Genomic DNA, 10249 nt, shown 5'->3' with positions numbered 1-10249 from the left:
TCAGTTCTTAGACTTCTACATTTGAGTTTCTATCAGTTCGTTCGACCATTGGAAGGGTTCTATTATGTAGGGTGATCCTAGATTATCCATAGCGACTGGGAGGGTCGTTACAATAGCATATTTATTAGCTACTTATTCTCTCCTTCCACCCCCACCCCTATGTTAGAAAAACTAACATATTTCCCATCCTTTTTTGAGGAATCCATCTTGTGCACCATGGTAGATTAAATAATCATATACCACACATAAAATGTTAGATGGAAATATCTGGTTCCTAACCTGAACCAATTATGATGTGATAATTTATCATAATTTATTGGTTTGAAGTATACAAGTGATGTTGTATACAATATATCATATCTCAGACCAACACATGAAGCTTTGTTCTCATAAGAAATAGCTATTTATTGGAGACATTCAATGCTAAACCAGCTTGATATGAACCAACATTATCAAGATGAACTATCTGGATTACATAATCTAAAAATGGTGCTCTTAACTCAATTATTTAAGCAAGCAATTATGCATATGTCAAACTGCAGGTTAACAATAAGTGCACATGTGACCATCTCATAGATGCATTTATTTTGTCACGACCCAAGTCATGCGGGCACCCACACTAACCCTCCAGGTGGACGAACCCTTTCTAAAACCAATAGCTCAAATTACAAGATCTAAAGAGGAACCAAAAAATCATCAGTTCAACACTAAATTTTTAAGGAAAGATTTAAAAGAAACAAATACCTTTAAACAATTACTCCATTACTAAAACCGGGTATAGACCCGTACAAGAGCATTCTAAAGTTACAACTTGAAATGAATTACAACCTCAAACTAAGTACAACTTCTGCTGGAATGAGAATTAATAGAAAGCTGGTAATGAACTCCGTGAGATCCTCGAAGGCTAATGGAATCTCGGATATCAACCTATAACAAACTCTATACCCCAAGAAGGATGTAGCAAGAGTAGTATCCGTACAATATACGTACTGGTAAGCATCATAGGCTAACGACGATTAGTATGACATATATAACAAGTGGAAATCAACAGGTGATTACGATAGAAACTACAAGAAATTTCACACAACAACTCAACGAGTCACAACACTTAGTGTAAAAGAGAGTCGCTACGTTCAAATCATATCATTATCCAGTTCTAAACCTTGATATAGATGTTCATCTCACCAAAATATATTCTACGCAACCAACAATCAATTTACACATTACAAAATCAAGAGCGGACAAGATAAGGGAAAAACCATAATAAGATAAATGCAATGCATATCAATGTCATGCAATGCAATGGCCAGTATCTCAACCTGTACACACATGCTTCGGGAAAAATATCGATGTCTCGGCAGTTATAACCCGTGGGGGACCCATGGCGTCCATGTACACCACTCGCATTCGGACTGCACATTGAATTCACGAGTTCACACATACCTTCCGCTCCGGTAACAACCTTGGATCACAGATTCACATAATACTTTCATCACATTGCCACATTTCCCTATCATTGATGCCATAAATATTTCATCATCGAAACCATATCACTTTTTCCATTGTTTCCATTAGAACCATATCAAGTAACCATGAAGAATGCGGAATGAAATGTGTGCATGACTGTTAAACTCAACAATAGTAATCATGAGAGTGTAATAACCATAAACAATCCAACATAACCAAGGATTCAACGCACAATTTGACCTCGAGCACATATACAATGTAACTCACCTCTCAAATAATAAGCCTAGATGGAACTTCTAATTCCCAAGCTAGTCAGTCAATAATTTAGACTTCCTCATAATTATAGTTTGCACATAGAAGGTCATAATACGATAGTCATACCAAGAATGATAAGTGATAAAGGAAATGACGTATTGTACTAAGAATATTCTCAACCACATAATAAAGCTCACCACAACTTCTAATCCTAATTAAGAGGGTATTGACACAACATCATTATATGGGTGGCATGCTCAACATCATGAGCACAACAACAAGACATTATCACAAGATGGTGACATGCCACACACAAGACAATATCAACCTAAGAGTATCTATCCAACTTCATATCCGAAGACCTATGCATGCTTTCTCCATCAACAACTACTAGTGACATGTAAAATTCTAATCAGAGTCTAACTCAAGTAAGCCGTAACTTACCTCGGAGCCGAACAGGTGCCACGACCATTTACTCGAACTTCACCTTCCTTCTTCGAGAAGCATCGAAACAAGAGGGGTCTAATAAGGTAAGTAAATCAAGTGAGTAACGCGTTAAGAGTATACAATTTACCACCATTCTAGACTAAGAAAACGACCCCGGGCCCATAAGGGTAAAATTGGAACTTTTTCCTGTTAAACTAGTTTACTATTCTTCAACCAATCAAACCCCTAACTTCATGCTTATCTAGCCCCAATAAGCTTCCAATTCTTTTCATTACCAAAAACCTCTAATTTTCTAAGAGACCATACACTAACCCATTTGAAAAACCCATTTATGGAAGTAAAGATTTAAATTAGAAACTCGTTCCCCCAGCTAAACAATAGATTATTATACCTAGACACCCATTATATTAGTTATGACACCATTATCCAACCTTGGGTTTTATTAATCACAAGTGTTTCCCCCAAATCCCAAGAATCTCAACTTATCCTCAAGACAAAGAAAGATGAGGGACAAGAAGGGGAGATATGAGATAGATTTAGATTTACCTCTACAAGGATTCATAAGCTTCTTGAAATCATCTCTCAAACTAGCTTTTGGAATAATGAAATTGGGAGAAGATGGGGTCCGATCCCGAAATAGGGAATTTAAAAGCTAGGTCAGATTCAACGGTTCCCGCTTACGTGAAAATCACTCATCTATGCGATACCGCTTTTGCGGATAGCAGTTCGTATATGCAAATTCATTAATTTTTCTAGGACTTTCGCCTACGCAGAAGAGGGATTGCCGTTGCGGGCTCGCTTAAGCGGCCCATCGTTGTTGAAGTGGATCACTGCTTCCGAAATTTTCTAAGTAGGAGAAATTCTTTCTAAAATCTATTAAAGGTCACTCTCACCCTGTCATGACCCAACTGAAGGGCCATGACGAGTACTCGGAGCTAACCTACTGAGCACCTCTTAATCATACTTCTTATATTCATATCTAGGTGGACCACATGGCTGACTCGTAAATATCATAATCCATAAGAGCATGAGTTTAGAAACACATCTTTATATATTACCAACTATGCCATATGCACAAGCCGATAAGGCTGCCAAAATAATGTACAACAATATGAACCGATAAGGATACTGAATATCTAATTATGTACATCTGTCTACGAGCCTATACAAAGAGTACAAAATATCATAAGGACGGTACAGGACCCCGCCATGCCCATATGTAGACAAAAGAATAATACCTGCTAAGCTGTAGCTCTAAGACGAATGGAGCACTCATATGCAATCGCTGATGAAGCTGCCTACGGGTCCGGTCTGTCTCCCTGTCTACTTGCGGGCATGAACGTGTCCACAAGAAAACGGACGTCAGTACAAATAATGTACTGAGTATGTAAGGCATGAATAGCAACGTGATGGCAGCATGAAGATAACATAAAATAAAGAGAACAATTTGTGCCTCATAGTACCTCTTAAGACGACTGTCATGCATACTTAACGTTTCTCTAAAGGAAAATTTCCATACATATACATATAATGATACCATACCAGGCCATATAGGCTCAGTGTCGTCCATACCCGACCATAATAAGACTCGATGTTGTCCGTACCCGACCATAACAGGGCTCGTTGTTGTCCGTACCCAACTGCAGTGGTGTGTACAATAGTTATCATACCCGGCTGTATAGGCTCAGTGTCAGAAAGTAGCTAAATATACATATATGGCATACATGAGAATCCTAGAGAAGCATTACAACTCTATCGAAGTGACATATGGTCGGTGAGCCTCCGATTACCATTATGGAATCATATATGGATTTATAATAAGGAAATCATGCCTTTAGAAAGAAGGGTTAGCCTTAACATACCTTTATGTCTCCTTAATTACTTAACGTTCTCCTCCCAAGCTCGCAAATCTACATTCAAGAGGATTCATGCTAAGGTTAAGTCTTGAAAACACTTTTAAGTTCAAACTAGTGTAACTATCGAGCTAGCAGAATTTGGGCAACACTTCCCCTATTTTATCGACTTCCACCAAATTACAAAACAACTCCCAATAACAATAACAACATCAATAGTTTCCATATTTAGGAGAAATATATGCAATTTGCACCTAAAACAATCCAAAACTTCCTTCTAAACTTCATTCACAACCAACAACTCCAACACCATGTCCCATAACCTTTCATGCCACAATTTCCTTCACCTTTATGACTTATTAATTCTCCAAATCAACTCAACATAAGAAAGAAAGAGAGAATATAACTTAATCTTGAAGAACCCTAACTCCCCCAACCTTTTTTTTGAACCAAAAACACCATAAAATTTAATTAAGAAAAAATATCATCATCACTCATGAGCTAACTTAGGGTTCCAAAGCTTGATTTTCACTTGAATTTGGTTTAGGAAGTGTGTGGATGAGTGGAGAGTGTAGAGAGAACTTGAACGATCTAGAAATGTCTGATTTTTGATGAAAATAAATGATCCAAATCATGGCCTTTTGATATATATATATATATATATATATATATATATATATAGTAGAGAGAGAATTTCCACCGACTGTGGTTCGACGGCCGGGTCGACGGTCCATCGACCAATCGACGGTTCGTTGACTCGCACCGTTGAACTGCGGCAACCTCTGAATCTGGCAAAATTTTTTGACGGTTGGGTCGATGGTTCGTTGACCAGACCGTCGAGTTGTTCTGCTGCAATGCTCAGATTTTTTTTGTGGTTTATTTCACCTCCAATCTTCCGATACTTGCTGTACATAACATAAACTTCCGCATATGTGGAATAATCATGTAGAATCTATTACAACCAAGACAACAACCTCACTTGATAACTTCACGTTAGCTACCTTATGGAAAAACTTAGCATGGGAAATACGGGGTATAAAACACCCGAAATTCCCACACGTAACAACCATTGGCGCGAACCTGAATAAGGAGTATTTAGGGAAAGAGAAGAAAAGTCCGTAATGACCAAACAGATCATTACATCAGTTACCAATTAAATAATCGTTTGTCCTCAAATAGAGAGTAGCGAAAGGAAGAAATGTAGGGCCAGTAAAGAATTGGAGCCATGGCCTCATGATAATTTAAATGCATAGAATGATTATTCAAGAACAACATCATATCGCATGCCCAAAAATCAATGGTACCCATCAGTGTTGGTGAAATAGCTCCTATCGCGAGTAATACAAGCTATCCAATTTGAACAAATATTGACATTCTAACCCTTTGGAATGAAATATTGGAAAATTTTGGCTAGAAAGGTAGTACCAATGTTGCATGTCATCGGTCATACTAGGAAGTACGGTAGTCACTTAGGTGCCAGAAGTGGTGGAATATGAAGGTGGTGGATCTTCACTAATCACAAATTCGTTGGGTATCCTAGTTTGCCTGTCTTGAGTCATCAGAAGTTTGCTAGCCTTATCGTACACTAGTCAGTACTTATCGAATTTGCAACTTTGTCCTTCTTACGGTTTTGAAAAAATTGCTGGATTGGGCGAACACGCGACTATGGATTTCGATGGTCTGATATGCTTGGTAAGAGTTATATAAAAATCGGAGGTGGGTTAGAATCAAATTGAAGGGGAACAAACATTACTCAAAGGGGAATAGATTTAGGCAGATTTCATTTACGCGAAGGAAACATGCACAGAGGTGCACACGCTGATACAAGTCACTGCACGTATAGGCGGCAGACACTTAAAGGGCAATACTCATAGGGGCGGAAGTTTTATGTTGGGGCGCATCCGTGTAATGAATCGTTTGGTTGCTATTGTTCTTTTTACCCATTTACCCTCCTTGACCCTTTCCCGAGTCTTATTAGTACGATTTGACCTGCGGGAATGGGTGGCACGGTTCCTGAGGTGATCGGACGAGTTCTATAATGACTTATGTGTAACATAGCCTTAAAGTGAAAAACCTTTGACCAATAATTGACTGTTGGGTAAATGTGCCCATAATCAAATTTTGACAGTTCCATTAGGTCCGCAATGTGATTAATGACTTAGTGAAGTCATTGGTTTGGTTCCCGAAGGGTTTGGGTGTGATTTGAGTAATTGGTGGAGAAACTAGTTAAGTTAAAGAGTTTGAGTTTACCATGATCAACATCGGGTCAAGATGACCCCGTGTTGATGTTTTGAAAGTTCCAACAAGTTCGTATTATGATTTTGGACTTGTCCGCAAGTTTTGGTGAGATTCTGTCGAGTTTTGGATGAATATGGATTGTGTCACGCTCGTATTCGAAGTTTTTGCCAGTTTCTTTAGCCATAAAGGGTACTAAATTTATCAAATTAACTTTTTTTTTTATGTTTTGATTAAACCATTAGATCCATATCATAATTACGAAGCCATAGCAAAAAGAATCGTCGCATTTCGCCTTCGTACGAGGAAGTTATGGTCATTTTAGCACGGACAGCTGTTGTTGTACCTGTGTGTCAGCTGCGGTGGACTTCTGGAAATAGGAGAGTACCTGCTGGGGCAGAAATTGGTCCACCGGAGCGGAAATCGCTGTGTACTAAAAATCAGATTGCGTTCATTTATCATTATGAGCAAATCTTTAGTTCTAGAGCTCTGTTTAAGGTGATTTTCGCAGCGTTGTTCTCGTGTCAATGGGGGTTAAGTATGTAACCTTTATTTTGATGTTTCATAAAGTTTATTTTCATTGGATGTCGATTTTATCTGAGTTTGATTGGGGAAAATTGGGGTTTTGCACCCAAAAGTTGAAAAGTGATAAATCATGGTTTTGAAGATCAAGATGATGGCTTTTTGAATGGGATTTCTGGATCTAGACTAATTATTCTATAGGAAAACTAATTTTGAAATAAATTTTCAGTTTTGACCTTACGGGCTCGGGGTACCTTTTTGGGTTCCGAATTAAAGTATAGCAATATGAGTATCGTTGGACTCGTTTAGACTAGTAGGGTACTATTTTGACTATATTGAACCTAATTTTTTGGAGAGTACAGTTTTTCCTTTGTGGCTTGGATTTGGCTATTTTCGGTCCATTTTTGGTCTTTGGGTAAAACTATGGTAATATGGGTATCCTTAGATTCATATTCTAACATAGAATTCATATTTGATAGATATTAATTATTTTGAGGCTCTCTAAAGAGGAAAATCAAGGCTTAACTAGATTAGTTCGTGGCACCTGTTCGACATCGAGGTTGGTTATGACTTACCTTCTGGTTAGACTTCGGTTAGCGAAGCATATGTAGAGTTAGCAATTGTTGGAGAAAGCATGTTACACCTTCAGGTATGAAGTTGAGATGGATTACTTAGGTTTGGTATTGTTGACTGATTGGTGGGCTTGTTGCCTCTTTGTGATTTATTGGCTTGTTGCCATGTGTGTGATATTGTACTTGGACTTAGCTGTCATATTGTGATTTTGATGCGATTGTCTCTCACATATCTTGACATTATCTTAGATAGAGGAAATGAATTGACTTGATATTGATATTGTGATATGTGTCCATGTGTGGCACGATTGGAAATTGACTATGATTTACAATTGAGATTGATATCATGCATATCATTCATACACATTCTACATAACTCATTGGTATGAATTGTGATTTGATATTAATAAGTATAAAAGTGAAAGTGAAACATCTGAGGCTTCTTCTTGGATTGTGTTGTGTTTGTACTTGATTTCGAACATGTCTATTCTTCTATTTCTTTCTTTATATATGTTAGCTAACTGTTGTCGGTATAAGATATATACCTGTACATAGTGTTGGTACTGATACTACTCTTGCTATACCCTTTTCAGTGTGTAGAGTTGTTCCAGGTACATGAGCCAGATTCGATTAGCCTTCAAGGATCTCATGGAGTTCATCTAGAATTTTCTATTTAATTCTCATTCTAGACAAAAGTTGTATTCAGGTTGTGGTTATAACTTTTATTCAAGTTGTATACTTAGAAGCTCTTGTACTATTCAGACCAGATTCCTTGGGTAGTTGTCGTAATCCGTATTACTAATTATTTATGATTTTAGATTTCTATTGCTCTTATTTATTATTTATGTTGTCTGATGAGTCTTTGAGGGACGAATTTGCCTACCAGGTGGGAAAAGGGTAGGTGCCCTCACGATTAGCGATTTGGGTCGTGACAAGTTGGTATTAGAGCCCTAGGTTACCTAATCTATAAATACAAGAGTAAGTCTAGTAGAGTCTGACGGATCGGTACGATGAGCTCCGTACCTATCTGCGAGAGGCTATAAGGTGTTTAGGAAACTTCCAACTCCTTTATTCCTTTGTGCTACCTCATTCGAATTGGTATCTAGTCAATTCTAATTGATATATGAATATCTTTATCTTAATCACCCACGGAAGGTGGGAACTCATCCTTAAATTCTTATGCGAACGATTCATTTTTGAAGTGTTGTGGTATGGTACTAGATGTGTCATCCTGATTCAGACGTGTGACCATGTTCAGTTTCTAACTATGGCTTAAGGGTTCAGTTGTGTTGGATCGTGGTTAGACTCATTTATTGTGGCGGTTTTCTTGAGAAATATGAGAGATGGTTTAGAAGGTCAAATGATCTCCATGTTTTCAGCTTTGGGTTACTCAGAAGTCTCAAAGGTGCATTTATGGCTTAACAAGAGTGATTTGTTCGATGATATGATTGGTTTTGGGAAAGGTTTCAACTTCGTCAAGGCTTTATAATGGTGTGTGTGGCACGGGTGTACTAATGGCAGGTTAACAATTCATCAGTGGTAGGGTATTAGATGTTGATATGCGAGGATGAGTGTCAGTTTTGTAAGGACCTTCAAATTTGGAAAAATGAATAGTGACCGCATGTAATAATGAAGAGGAGTTGAAATTTGGGACATGACGGACGACTTTTATAGGAAACGTGTAGCGAAGTAAGATTTCTTAGGGATTATTAGTAAGGGTACTTTCATGTTATGGGACAGAGGTGTAAGGAAGAGGATTTGGATAGATCACTCTTCGCTATTAGTAAGGGAACAGTTGGTATCTGATGCGCTCATCAGGATAAGGTTGCAATTTGTACGAGAGTGGATTTCGTATTCGGTCGTGAAAAGTTAGGTTGGGCTGCGACGTGGAAATATGGTAATGGTGAAGTGAGAACTAGTGGTTTATGGGTTCTTCCATAAAGTGGTTATCAGTTCTAGATTGAAAAGCAATGTTACTTGTGACGAGTGGAGACTTAAGATATTTGACAACTGTGGTTCTGGTACTTCAGTAAGGTATGTTCGCCCGGTTGTTGTGTTTAGAGGAATGGTAAGGGGATCGTGGAATCAAGAGATAGTTGATTTGAGAGTTATCTGCGGTCATACCTAGTAGAATTGACATGTGGGTTCAGTATTGAGTTGGTAAGTTTGGCTATGCCGGGGGCTGATGGGATCCAGTGGTTGACTAATGAGAATGACTCTAGTATTGGACAAGTGTGAAGTTTTAGTACTCAAGGAGCTATCGGGTGTTGCATCTAACATTGGATTAGAGTTGAGAGCCTTGACCTATTGTGTAAGTTTCGCCTAGTTCCTACTACTACTGGTGTACTACTTGGTTAAGTTGATTGGACGAAAGGGATAATCGCGGGAATGGTTGGAGGTGTTCTAGTTCGACAATTAGGACATCCGAAGTGGTATATCAATGATGAGGTTTGAATTAATTCGAGTCGTGGAGAACATTTCAGAAATTGAGTTAAGGGAATTTGAGCTAGGACACCTTGGTAGAGATATATGAGAGCATTAGTAGGACTATGTATGTGACACACTAGATTTAGGAAGTATCAGCTTTAGAGTTGCGTGAGGTAAAGGAACTCTAGAGTGTAGAGTGTGTGGCCTACTACTATCTCCAGGATTGACTCGGCCAGTTTGCGAGACTTATGATTATGCGGTATACTATTGAGTGGGTTCGAGTAATGGTCAGACGGTGGCGGTAAATGTGAACTGATAGAAATTGAGGAATTGAAAAGTCAAGAAAAAGAATTGTAAACGGAACAAAAAGTATTTCTCTCTCTAAAATTAATATGTTCCAAGAAATCAACTGACTCTACTGTTGGACGCCTTGTCCAAATCGCCTATCCATGGAGATAACCACCTTCATCG

This window comes from Lycium barbarum, chromosome 2 (genome assembly GCF_019175385.1).
Source record: "Lycium barbarum isolate Lr01 chromosome 2, ASM1917538v2, whole genome shotgun sequence".
NCBI lineage: Eukaryota > Viridiplantae > Streptophyta > Magnoliopsida > Solanales > Solanaceae > Lycium > Lycium barbarum.
The sequence above is the reverse complement of the archived record's forward strand: the minus strand, read 5'-3'. Positions refer to the sequence as shown.